The 13,751-nt window shown below is 46.8% G+C and overlaps 1 protein-coding gene across 13 annotated transcripts in view; it reads right to left on the bottom strand.

The window, feature by feature from the left end:
• The window catches only part of LOC105016235 (R3H domain-containing protein 1), a 57,364-nt gene that overhangs the window by 26,751 nt on the left and 16,862 nt on the right, over positions 1-13,751 (bottom strand). Inside the window, exon 1 of one of the 13 annotated variants that reach the window (XM_013137870.4) lies at positions 5,907-6,185. The exons of 11 other annotated variants lie outside the window; for them this stretch is intronic. The gene's annotated coding sequence lies outside the window, so the exon portion shown is untranslated. Of the gene's footprint in view, positions 1-1,785; positions 1,808-5,906; positions 6,186-13,751 lie in introns of those variants that run through there. One more of the 13 variants, XM_013137872.4, reaches the window with a different exon arrangement.

Raw genomic sequence — 13,751 nt, 5'->3', positions numbered from 1 at the left:
GGGTTAAGAAGTAGTGTGTATCTTAGAAAGAGTCTCAAAAGACACAGTGGTCCTTTGTGGCAGTGGGCCAGCAGGTCAAAGGCGAAGAAGCCACAGTCAGGGGGGTCAGGTAGAAGGTCAAGTGGATGTCCAGTCTCCCTGTAAGCCGGTTCACTGAAGCTCCACCTCTGCCCGTTTAGAGAACCGGGCGGCAGCCAGGCATCGTCACCTCATAGGCTGGCACGGACTCTAGATAGGTAGCTACTCCTAAATCCAGACTCTCCACAATCCACTTACAAACAGTTCTCTGGCCTGCTTTAAACTGGCCAGGACGAGTCAGGATCACTCATGACAAACTGTGCAACTTTCAAACAAGTCAAGTTCCTATTATTGAAAACATGTTTAGTGCCTGAGCAGCGTAAACACCACGCACCAGTGCAGACATTAACAACAAGCAGTGTCTTCGCTGGAGGCCGGAGATTATCAGCATGTAGAGACGAGAGGCACCGGAGAGCAAACACTCGCTGGGTTCCCGACTCTGACAATCTGACAATGTGGCGCATTTATCAGGCTAATGGAGGTGGCGCGGGCTACTGCATTATTCAAGCCTTTGATGGCCTCTCCTGATTGGGACTCAGGAGATCTCTGGAGCCCCAGGACAGTGGGCGCTATCAGTGGAGAGCAAATGTGTGCATGTGAATCTCTTAACACGCAGATAAACCCACAGTCAAACACAAAAACGGACAGACTAGTGCTCATTGCGTGCATGCACACACACACACACGGCGGGTTGGCGTACTGCACATTCCGGTCTGTCGACGGGGTGTGTGGTCTGTCAAAATCCCTCTGCCTGCTCTCACTCCCCAGGCCTCCTGCTGTCAGGGCTGCCAGCCTTGAGCAGGGCTGCGTGGGAGTGACAGCCTGCTAAAAGCCCTCCACATCCCCTCCATGTCAACCACTGGAGCAGCGCCGTGGGGGTCACGGGGAGCGGCAGAACGAGACGTCAAATGTTTTTACCGCATCTTCTCTACAGACCCACTCAAGGACAATTATGTTTTTCATGTGACTGGAGAAGAGCAGTTCTGAAGAGAGCTCAGAGGCTCACCAACCCCCGCCGCCACCCCTCTGCCACGCCAGGCAAGCAAGGACGCCCACGCATTGCCGACCTTTTCCCTCCCACGCCCCTGGCTCTAGAGTGGCCAGATGGAGGCTCTCGGATGGGAGGAGTCGGGGGGCTGGTCGAGGGGGACCAGTGCTGACCAGACTGAGGCAGCAGGAGGGTCAACGTGCACTACACCGGGTGGCGCCACGGGCAGCGGCGGGAGGCCTCGACCCCTGACCTCGCAGTCACATGACCTCCGGGCCTTCTGGTTTTTTTGCGGGGGCACGTTCCATGATTACTCTGCATCAGGGCCGTGGTGTGCATGTGGTCTCGTATTTCGCATTATCTTGACGGCAGATGGTGGTTGGACTTACAAGGGACTCGGTTCACACAAATGACCTGGTGGAGGACCAACCGGTGGATGAGAGACACCGTAGAAGCACAGGAGAGAGAGCGTGTCTTATTTGTCCTCCGGGACAGAAAAACAGCAGAAGCCTCCGTTCATTGAGCTCCAACGTTTCTGCCTTGAGGGACAGCTTTTCTACTCTCCGTGGAGGGAAAAAAAAGAGTCTGAGTTGCTGCTGTGTTTTGGCTGGAGCGCGAGCAGCTGCAGGCGAGGAGGATCTGTGTCCATACACGACACTAATTGGCCAGTGTGTTGTTGCCGAGCGGCTAGACGGAGACAACACACAGCACCCGCTCACCTCCCAGTCGACTTGGGGAATGGGTCAGCGGTTTGGTGTTTGCGTCGACCTGCTCAGCTGCAGCCCACCAGAGAGCAGAGGGAAATCTGAGAGAACAAATAAGGGTGGAATCGACCAATTTTGTGAGTGACTCAGGTGAATGTAATGGATTGATTGTGTGTGTGTGTGTGTGTGTGTGTCTCTCTCTCTCTCTCTCTCTCTCTCTCTCTCTCATGCAGTCACATCAACCAGCTGGTCAGCCAATGGTTCTTTGGAGACAAATATTTGTGGGTGACAGCTTAGTGTGGGGACTGTATTGATTTTCATCAGTCTAGATAAATAATCTGGTGGCTGCTTCCTTACAGCTGTGTTGTGAAACAAGAGGAAGGATGCTGTATCAAATGACAGCCTACTCCAGTATAGCGGACTACTTTCAACAGAGCCTCAGAGAAAGTAGCGCACTAGATGGGAGTAGGGTGCCATTTGGGATGCATGCAGAGATTTGTCTCAGACAAAAATAGTACGCTACCACCAGAATAGGGAGGAGAGCAGGGGCGGCCGGCTGCTGTCACTCTGACACCGTAATAAAGCACTGTTCGGTTTGTCCAATCATGGGAACTCAAAAGGAACATACAATTATATTCTCCAGAATATACTAGGTAAACAGTATTTCCACATGCATTCATATGCAATTATGTGAATCGCAAAAATAATGATCCCTTTTAATGCATGGAGAAAGCGGTTTTGGGTTCCAAATATATTTTTTATCCTGCAAGATTAGAATCCTGTGTGATATCGGAATAACGAAGTGAAATATTTTTGAACTTCAATGATATTTCTGCCTACCAACCTGTCTTCTTGTAAGCACATAGACCTGGAGAGTTTGTCATACACACACTCTTGCGTGCGCACACACACACACACACACACACACACACACACACACACACACACACACACACACACACACACACACACACACTCTTACGCGCGCACACACACACACACACACACACACACACACACACACTCTTACGCGCGCGCGCACACACACACTCTTACGCGCGCGCACACACCCACACACACTCTTACGCGCACACACACCCACACACTCTTACGCGCACACACACACACACACTCTTACGCGCACACACACACACACACTCTTACGCGCACACACACACACACACACACACACACACTCTTACGCGCGCACACACACACACACTCTTACGCGCGCGCACACACACACACACTCTTACGCGCGCACACACACACACACACACACACTCTTACGCGCGCACACACACACACACACACACACTCTTACGCGCGCACACACACACACACACACACACACACACTCTTACGCGCACACACACACACACTCTTACGCGCACACACACACACACACTCTTACGCGCACACACACACACACTCTTACGCGCACACACGCACACACTCTTACGCGCACACACGCACACACTCTTACGCGCACACACGCACACACACTTACGCGCACACACGCACACACTTACGCGCACACACGCACACACTCTTACGCGCACACACGCACACACTCTTACGCGCACACACGCACACACACTTACACACTCTTACACACTCTTACACACACACAAACACCTTATTAATATAATCCCCATCAGCACTGGGTGAAGTCAATTACATTTTCAGATGATTGACAGGTGGCTGGCGTCGGAACAGAATACAAATCGCAAGAGGGGGTGCTCTGATGCCTGACACTACCACTATACACACAAACCAACACACCACAAATGAAAACATCCATTGACAGGGACTCTGTAAGTGCTCTTTCTCCAGCAGCCCTTCTACCGTCTGAAATGTCATTCCCTGGGGCAGGGTGGAATTGTGCCGAGACACACCGATCCGGTCCCTCTTCCAGATTCCACCGCATTCAACCCTGTGAAGGCTGGACAGAGACTGGCAGCCCGACCTTCGGCCCCGGGGTGCCCTCTGAATCAGGAGACGGAACGCCCAGAGGGGGCGCTTCAACTCTCAGACCCGGCTGGTACTGACCATTTCCGTCAGCTTAAACAGAAAGCCGAGATCAAAAGCAAGTGGCCTTTCAGACGTTTCGATTGAACTAAGGAGCAGGAATATAGAAGTCCACACCCGTGTCCTCGCCCAGGGCTAATAAAAAAGAGAATTCACAGTACATCGAGCTACACAAATGACTTCAATAGCTATTATCATGTCCACAACCATACAAAACAACCCATAACTTTTACCGGTGGAGACATTTAGAGACTCTGGTAGCAGGTGAGAGAGGTTGGCTAACAGAAAGGGGCAGGCTGCCGACAAATCTCTGGCTTCCTTTCAATTACCAAAGGGGAGAAAGAATGAAACCAGAGAGGGAACGGAGTGATAAGGATCAAAAGCCGGGCGGGGGCAGTTTCACCCTGTGCAGGACGGCAGCAGCCGCCACTCAGCACAAAGGAGCGCAACATTGCGCTAACGAGGACTTCCTGTGGAGGTCTGAAGGCAGTGCGTCAGACACGTCTCCGGCCCCGGCTGGATCCACACAGCGATTACACCCCTTAATGACGCCTTTATGAGCCAGATATTCCCCGGCCTTTCCTCCTAATCTCAAGGCAATTACGCCGGCGTTTCCGGGGTAATGTAAAACGCCACAGTAGATGTCGGGAGCGTGGTGGCTTGCAGTGGCGCCGGGTTTTGTAATGTTATTTATTTCCACCCTCTCTCACATCTTGCTCCCCACTGCAGCCCACTGGGACCCGGGCGGGAGCTAAATCTCACTGATGACAAGAGACATTTGGGCTAGGCATCAAATTAGAATAATTAACGTGGCCCCCTTCATTAGATGTATGATTAATAGACATCAAGAGATGTGAGAGGAGGACTGAGGGGGCTTGGATAAGGACGGCTGATGGCCACTAAATGCAGATTAGCCGGTCGGTGTGAGGTGCCAGTGGCCGTCCGACTCCATTCCCACAGTGACCTTGTCCCTCCTTACCGAGACTCTGATTGCCCCATTTAACAGAAATGAGATGCAAAGTATTCAGGCAAACTAAATACAAGCGGTCCCACACTACCAATTATGGCAGTTTGTACGCACTTAACGAAATAATTTGCTAATGGTCCCCTCAGGTATTGTGTGGGGAAACGGAATAGGTGCAATTACCAGAGAACTTACCGAATAAAACCAAGCTCGTAATGTCACTGAATGATCTATGACAGTAAGGGATAAAAAAGCTATTCACCAGAATGACGACTGAGCAAATGAAAATAACTGGCAACAGAGAAAACAACCATGACAATTCTGACAGAGGCACAAGAGAAAAAACAGCCAACTAGAACAACTTCCAAAGGGCATCAGAGCCTTAGGAACTTAACTGCAACAAATACGGATGAATATCAAGAAGCTCACTCCTACCAGACGTCGAACTACTCAGAGTTGCAAAAGATGTGCAGATTCCACGCCCCATTAGACACCGCAAGATTTCAGGTGCAAGAAAGAGAAAAAAGCCAGCATGTGCTAAAGTGACAATGCCAGACCGAATTTCCTGTAACTGATGGGTCACAGTTTGATTTGCCATTGAAGGAGCGAAGGGGTGGCTTGTGTTAGTGCTGCATGCATTTACTCTCAGCCCAAGCGCAGCTCAGTGGGAAGCCATTTACTGAGGGGGACTGAGCAGCTTGGGTCCCAGCGTCATGGATCTATTCAGGACACATCAAAAGATCTCAGCAGGGGATCAGGCCACCAAACCACTATCCCCTCAAACCCTTAAACTAAAACACATCAGCCCTATGGAGAAGAATGCACAGGGCAGCCGCATAAATAACCACAAAAAAAATAAGTTAATGGGCAACAGACAACTTTGTGCCGAAAAATAAAGAGACAGCCTGCAAATGTATCCCTTCTTTGATAATGCTAAACTTGGAAACTTCTAGAAAAGCAGCAGAATTTCCCCTGCCAACTTTGCACTCTGCTCAAAATCAAAAAATACAGCCATGCGTTAAAAAAAAAAAAAAAAGCACATCTCAAATAAATGTTCCTACATAGAGAACAATTAAAGGTCCAGTCAGAGAGCTCATTCATTAGACACTGTTCTACTGGGCACAGCACATAACTCACTCACCTGCCACATTGTAGCCTCCATTATTTCCATTGGTCAGGGGTTTAGTTTCCATAGTACCAGAGGCTGCATTGGCTGTGAAAGTTGCCGCTCGAAGAAAGGTCCCCGAGACAGCCCCCTATTTCCTCTCCCTGCCTCTGTCTCTTCCCTCACTCGGTCTCTGGCTGGCTAACGCGCTCGCGCTCTCCCTCTCTCTCTCTGCTCTGCAGCGCTAGATCGCACTTTATGCGCCGGGCTACCTAAGTGCCAGAGCCCATGGTCGGGTTGAGACTCTTGCCGCTGAAGCCTCGGAGACAGCACCAAATCAACGGCTGGGCTGTGTGATGTCAGAGCCGGCCTCAGCCACTCAGGTTGCTCTGCTGGGCTGGCGGCACGTCACTGGCTAAATTGAGCTGTTCATTAGCGATACAGCTGGAGCTGGGGGTGTCGAGGAGCCGTGGGAGGTTTACCTGCCTTACCCCTCCCTTCATCCTTCAATAACCCCCCCCCCCCCACCAAAGAAATCACACCCCACCCAAGTGTGTGTGTGTGTGTGTGTGTGTGTGTAGGCGTGAGTGTGAGGGAAAGGTGGGGGTATGTTGGGCTACAGCATATGCCTTACAGGCGAATAGTGTAAAGAGGTACAGAAAGCAGAGAGAATTCTACCGTCTTGGTGTAGCCTACTTTTATTTAATTGACAATGGCAGTCAATCAAAGCAGCGGTCATGTTACCAAAGAAAAGAGAAGATGAAATGGACAAATGAAATGCTACTGCATTTTGTAAATGCTGATGTAAAATGCCTCTTAATTACTATGAGGCCAAACTGAAGTTATGCGCTATTTGCACTTCTGCACCAAGAGGACAAACCCTTACTGTCAACCTTAGACCAACCTAATAACAACAACAATAACTTGAATTTAGACATTAGGAAATGATTACACAAAATCAACAGAAAGTTAATTGGCTATGCATCGTCTCTGTAAGAAATACGGTATTACATTGAAGAGGGTGAGAGCACATTGAGCCCAACTGGCTTATGAGGGCTACTTAGAAGACAATCTGCAGCGAGCTGCTCACGTTTTGCATAACCTTTCATCTCCACATTTCTTAGTTAACAAACCATTTCTATACATTTAGTCACCGCTAATCAGTAAAGAACAAATGACCAAGAAACGTTAGACCCAGTCAACGCCAAAGAACATCCACAGATGTGATCAGTGATCTAACAATGTAAACATCAGCAGTCCTCAAAGCCATTTCACGCTGCAGTTTTAACAATCCCACTGCCGTACTTCTAAGGAGGTGAAAACCGGACAGAACAATACAAAACCATTTTTACAAATCATTCAAATCTGGCATTAAGAGAAACGTCAGCATTCCTCAAGGTTAGGGCACACACACACAACAGGCAGTAAAATCCTTCATCCTCTGCCATTGATCTGCCTTAGAAAGGCACAGTCCTTTTAAGCCCCCTCGGGCAAACGGCAGGCACCTAAAGGGAGCAGCCCGGCAGACGATCACTGTGGCAGTGCGAGGCGACCTGGCTCTGCAGGAAACACATGGGATCCACACCTTCACAATAACACAATTCCAGAAGAGGGGGAGCGCTTGCTCCATCCTCCCCCAACGATACACTACAGATCTATGAGGAGCAGACTTCAGGAGTTGTTGCATTCATTAAATTCGTTGACATTATTTGGCAACAACGGGGGTCGTTGCAAAGTTGTGCGCAAAGAGAAAAGGTGTTTGGCAATAACAGAGGCATTCAGTGCCTTGGTAATAAGCAGATGATGAGAAAGCTGAAGACTCAATTGGAGGGGGAGAGGCGAGGAGGAAAGATCTGTGTAAAAGAAAATATATAAGTAAGCGTTTGTTTTTGCAAGCCTTTTGCTGAATTGTATTCTTGCATTAGCCCTGGCAGGCTCACGTCTTAGATTAAAACCTATCCTTTGGCGCCCGACGATATTAATATTTAATGATAGCTCTATTAAACGATTTAAAGCGCAGAAGCATACACCTTCCCTAAGCTGCGGAAAAGACGGCATTTGGCTCGGGCTTAAATGATCACCTTTAAAGAAAACAGCGGCAGAAAGAGAAGGCTAACATACTCAGCTTAAGACTTTCCCCTGCAGCTGAAGAAACACCTGTAACCTGTAGAGGATTGTGTGGATGCGTGGAGGGAAAATGACGGAAAATCGATTTCATTCGATTTGTCATAAAGATGATTTTTTTGGGGGGTTATAACACCATTGAGGTGCAAACTGTCACTCTCTGGGTGTACATGCCGAGGTGCGGTGGAGGTGATGAACAGCAGGGCTGGGCTGGAGATGATGTCATCAATCGGAGCTGGGCAAGGTCTGCAGAGGTGAACTGTGACTACACTCTCAGACTACACAATTCACTCTACAAGCTACACACTGGTGAAGCCAACATTCAGACACACAGGTGCTGGAGCCAGCTCCTAGAACAGATGAATAGCTCAGTTCAACACCCAGGTGCCAGCAGAAGGCATTTACAAAGACCAACCACCCCACAAGAAACTAAAGGCTAGTAGCAGCTGAAAATAATCATTTTTTGTGTAGGCTGCACCATTTCACTCATGATGTGGCTGAAGATACCAAATCATTGCTTTTACTGTCATGTTTTATCAATTCCTCTCAAACCAATGCAGGAGGAAAACCAGGACAGAGGAAGCAAGGATTTGACGCTGTCCCAGAAAGACAGACGACATCATGCCTTCATGCGGAGTGACAATTTGGTGAAATGGAAGACTTTACTTCATCTTATTTGAAAGTGGAAGAAAACAAACCTAAGTGACAATTGAAATAAAAAGATTTTGCCAACCCAGCACTTAAAAAAAAAAAGTTATCTGGTTAAAACCAAGACCATACAACGCAGAGTTACCAATAGACTAGGCCTATAAAACAGGCTGTAGCAAATATTCAGACACAATAAAATGATTGGACTCGAACAGCCTGAAGCATCCACCAGTTCAAGGAGTTACCGCCTCACACAAGGAGCTACAAGTTTTCATTTGATGGTTGTTCTGAGCCAAAATAGCATGCATTGCTTTGCAGTGATTTAGAGTAAAACAGGAACACGCCGTTTGCCAGCCGGCCAGATGAGAGTCAGGAGCCAGTGACTGAAGCTAAGCGCCTATTCACAGGCTCTTATGAAACCAAATGCATTGGTATCTATTCCATTTCTCCCCATGTAGATACACTGCAGGATTATTCTGTACACCTTCACAGTGAGGAGCCCAATCAAACAGCAAACAGGGGGCCCACTGAAAGAACTACATCAAAATATTCCCATTGAAATGAATCCAAGTCACACAGGGGGGCAGAAAAGGAGTGGGTCTTCAACATCAAGCCATATCAAGTATGAGTTTTGCAATGAGGGGGATTCTTCTAAACAATAAATGTACTATAAGTGAATTGGCAGTGCCAAATGCGCTGGCTCAGCTTCAGGACAGAGAGAAAACGGAGGCAAATTTAACCACATTGTCACACCCACTATTCCCACTGTCTCCTGTTGTCAGTGAGTTTGACAATGAGCCATTAACAGATGGTCTCCTCAATACAAGTGGTGCAATCAAACAGTTTATCATTTGACTCCATCCAAAACATTTAATGAGAACTGAGACCACCAGCCAACTATGTTCCTCTTCCTGCCTTATCTAATTTAAAAGGCTCTTCTCAGGTCCATTCTGCCCACACAAATGGAACAGACTTCAGATGTGGAGGTGGTTTGTTGGCTGGGGTGGACTCTTCCTGGAGGTTTGTGTTTTTATGAAAAGGAGAGAAACGAGAAGAGGCTGTGACCCCAGAATCTGCCACTGAGACGGAACGACAAACAGGGCTTTAATATGAAACCACCGGTAACACCTGCAGGCCATTCAGGAACAACACATTATGGATTTATGACTGTCAATTTCCACATCTGGCAAAGATTTTTTTACTGGGAAAATGGCAAAAAGAGAGAGTGTCTCGAACTGAACACTGAGCGGTCAGTCCCCAATTCAGACTCAACACTCACTGCATTCTGTAAATCACTACACACGTTGTATACACACTACCACCACCACCCCCAACACCCCCCCCCCCCATCCGTAACAAAGGATATCAAAGTAGCCCCATCACTCACATATTTCCAGAACTATAGCTGGAGGGGGGGGGGGGGGGGTGCGCAAAATCATCTGTCAAATAATTATAGCTTGTCGTATGATTTCATACAGCAGTTGTCTTATTTGTCTTTCACATGCACAAAAATATAAATACTGTCCCCGGAATGGAGCGTGGAAACACCTGGCACATGGCTTGGGAGACAACACATCCAAAGCTCTCGACCAATTCATTTGCATAATAAAGAAAGCTTAATGGCACGCTTACTAATTAAGCCCCGAATTGCAATTCGCTCTCAGGAAAAAGGAAGAACAAAAGAGGGGGGAGTTAAGAGAGAGAGAGAACAAGAAAAGAGAGAGATGCGTTTATTTACATTTTTCCCCAAGGACATAGGCCTACTGATTCCTGCACATTCTAGGAAGGGAAAATAAAAAAAGTCCTAATGAGGTCCCTTGGGGTGTAGGGAGAGCCTTCTCTTTCCGCTCTCTTTTCCTAGCTCTCTTGTCACCTCTCTCTCTCCCCATCTCTCCCTCCCCCCCCCTCTCCCTCAATTTGTACTGAACAGGTTCAAACCAAAAGCATTCTAACTAATAACTACCAACTAAAAGCTGTATGGCACCAGACCATATCAAGACGCATCTCAAATCTTGACCGAAAGGAGAGATGATCCTGTTCTATTTCCTTTTTTCTTTCCCAAAATGACTGAGCAAAGACATAAACCGTGTGTGACTGCTGCCCACTTTCCCCAGCCCAGAAGTCAGAAACAAACACAGCATAGTGCTGCAGGAGGTTACAGCCTACTGCACACAACCATTGATTCTTAAAGCGGCAGGCAGGCGTGCCAACTCAAACACACATGCCTTATTATGTCCTTGTGTTTAACTATAAGGAAAAATGTGGGTGTGCACAATGTAGGCACCTAATGACAAATACGATCAATTAAAGTTCGATATTTTAAATGCTTTGCCAAAATAACAATTCCAGGTCACAGAGAACAATTTTTGATTAAATACGCAAGTGAAATTGTCTCACTGTTATAGCCCTGCACACACTAACCAGGTGGCTAGTAGTAGTTTAAAGGGTTATGAAAAAATACCTTTAGCATTAATACCCATTAACTTTCCATTCATCACAATCACATAATCTGAGGCACGGTTTAAAGATTTCGTCCATGCTGCCAAGCTGTAACATACCCCTAGCCCTCCCACATTCAGAGGGTTGCAAACCTCTTCCACAACTCCCCTCCCAAAACTCAACATACAGTTCTATTGTGCAGGTATGTAGAGCCACACCAAGATAATCTCAACAGTTCTACAGCCCCTGCAAGACCAGACCGTGTTTCGGTCTCCTCACCTCCATCCGCAATCTACAAATCTCAGGGAGAAGAACCTAATTAGAAACACAGGAGATCTGTAGCAATTAGACGACACAGGAGAAATCTGTAGCAATTAGACGGGAGCTCATCAGCTGTGAACCTGTACCTGCAAGAGTGGCTCTGTGGCACATAGGAACAGACGACAGCCCATACACCCCCCCACTGGTGACAATGAGTGTGGCTACGAAAAACGCAGGGTTAGGGGCAACCGCAGAAGCTTTCTACAGGGGTCCAGGACAGAGCAGATAGAAGGGTCACGCCAGGCATTTATTCTAATTAGGTCAAGTGTTCGACCTCTACGTTGGTCTGACAGAAGCTGGTGTTGGTAGATCCTCCCCACCCGGCCAGCAGACTGCAAGGGAGCGAGAGGGAAGGGGGACGTAGGAAAGGGTATCATCCAAGAGCAGGCGAAGGGCAGACCAGAAGGCAGTGGCTGGGAATACAGTGTGGTACAGAAATAATCAGTGTTTTGTGTGACGGTGTGGGTGTATTACTATACTTGAGGACCAGATGTACGCACAAGTATAGTAGCCCACGGTAATGAGGACATTCTGCCTGTCCTTGATTTTATACATGGCATTTGTAGGCTTCGGTTTAAGGTTAGGTGTTAGAGAAGATAGGATTTTTCATGGAAATATATTTTGGTCACAAAAAATGACTTCACACGTGTAGTAAAACAAGCGCGTGTCCTCGCGTGTGTCCTTTGCTGCCATATTGGAATAACTGGCCATATTGGGAACCAAAAAACCTTCACGGGCCAGCCTCCTGTTCAGACAATGTTTATGAGGATAATAGTAAAATATTTATTTGTTATGGACTACATTCTCTGTGCGTTGCCTGTTGGATATTCGATGTAAAGTAGCCTAGCAATTACTTTCCTAGATACCTGCATCTCCCCACCTGAAAAACAAATACTGGCTTGTTTGTGTCATGTTTGTGTTTGCAATAGCCTGTGTTACAAAAGACAACATGCAGTTTGTCAGAACACACATCAACCTTGTGTCTTGAGCAGAGTTACAGTGAGCGCTGAGCAGCAGCCGAGCAGGGGAAGTGCTGAAAGCGCTAGCCGACCACAAACATGCTGGTCTTCACCCTGGCCGTCTACATTTTCACACCCAGGCTTGCACTTGCAAGCCTGTTTTTGAGGGACGCAAACACAAAAGAAACACCTGGCAGAGATACAGTCGCCATGTAGACTTACAGGCCCTCTTCGGTAGGTTATTCCGTAATATTGTGCAATTTAATTGGCTGCATGACCCTTTTCGGATGACTGATGACACAGGATTCGGAAAGCATTCATATGACGTGGAAGACTGATGGGGGTGAGGGTGTAATGGTTTTAAAGCCAGAACTTGGGTCACTGCAGAGTTGGATAGATTAAACTGCTGTCTGCCTGCCTCGAAGGAAAAGCTCCAACAAATGTTGTGCCCAGTATTTTAAATTTGGGACAGGTAGACATGAGGGTGATGATAAACCAGAGATGTCGCTTTAGGGCAATTCTACAGTAATAGAATAACTGAGACTAATAGTAATTTAAACATTTACATCAAACCCAAACCACTGACAGTAAAGTTAAATCATACAATCATATAATATCTTTTAATTTTTTTACATTTTCTCCTTAACATTTGGGGGGGGTCACTATAATTTTTTCTTAGTTGGAGAGAAGTGCAGATGTAAAGTTATGTACCAGAACAGCAGTAACACTTCCCACACCATTTCATGTTCACATTTTCCAGAGGCATAAACTCCCGATACCTTGCAGTGGATGCTACAAACAGACTGGTCCTGGATGTATTTGGTGGACCAAACTGAAGGAAAGTAAAACATGCGCAACTGACAGGGAGAATTGTTTTGAATGTGTCGTCTCTGGAATTCAGCTAACTTCCAAAAGGTGGGTGCAAATGAGGGATATTTAATTAAAAAAAAACATTATTTCTCATTTCATACAATGTGTAGGGCTGCACAATTAATCAAATTCAAATCAAAATTGGAATATTGACCTGACAATGACAGAAAATTTCATCTATTTCAAGCAGACCCTTGTGTTTGATGAACAGTTCTTAAAGGGATAGCTTGCCCAAAATTCAGTCTACTCACCAAAAGAGAATCCTGAAGACAGCGTTTTTTTTCTCCAAATAATGTCAACTAATCAGTGTATCATGGTCAGAACAAGTAAGGCTCTATCCCCCCATAAGTATTCTACCAGCTCTTATTCAGAACCAGAAATTATATATAACATATGCATTTTCCTTTCTCAAGCAAAAGTTTGACAGTCTATGATGTGTACACATTCTTCCTGAAAGAACAAAATATAATATAATCAACAAAACTGACCGGTAAACACAAGTAGTACCGTTTATTTGAAA

Source organism: Esox lucius, chromosome 16 (assembly GCF_011004845.1).
Source record: "Esox lucius isolate fEsoLuc1 chromosome 16, fEsoLuc1.pri, whole genome shotgun sequence".
NCBI classification, from domain to species: Eukaryota; Metazoa; Chordata; class Actinopteri; order Esociformes; family Esocidae; genus Esox; species Esox lucius.
The sequence above is the reverse complement of the archived record's forward strand: the minus strand, read 5'-3'. Positions and strand labels throughout refer to the sequence as shown.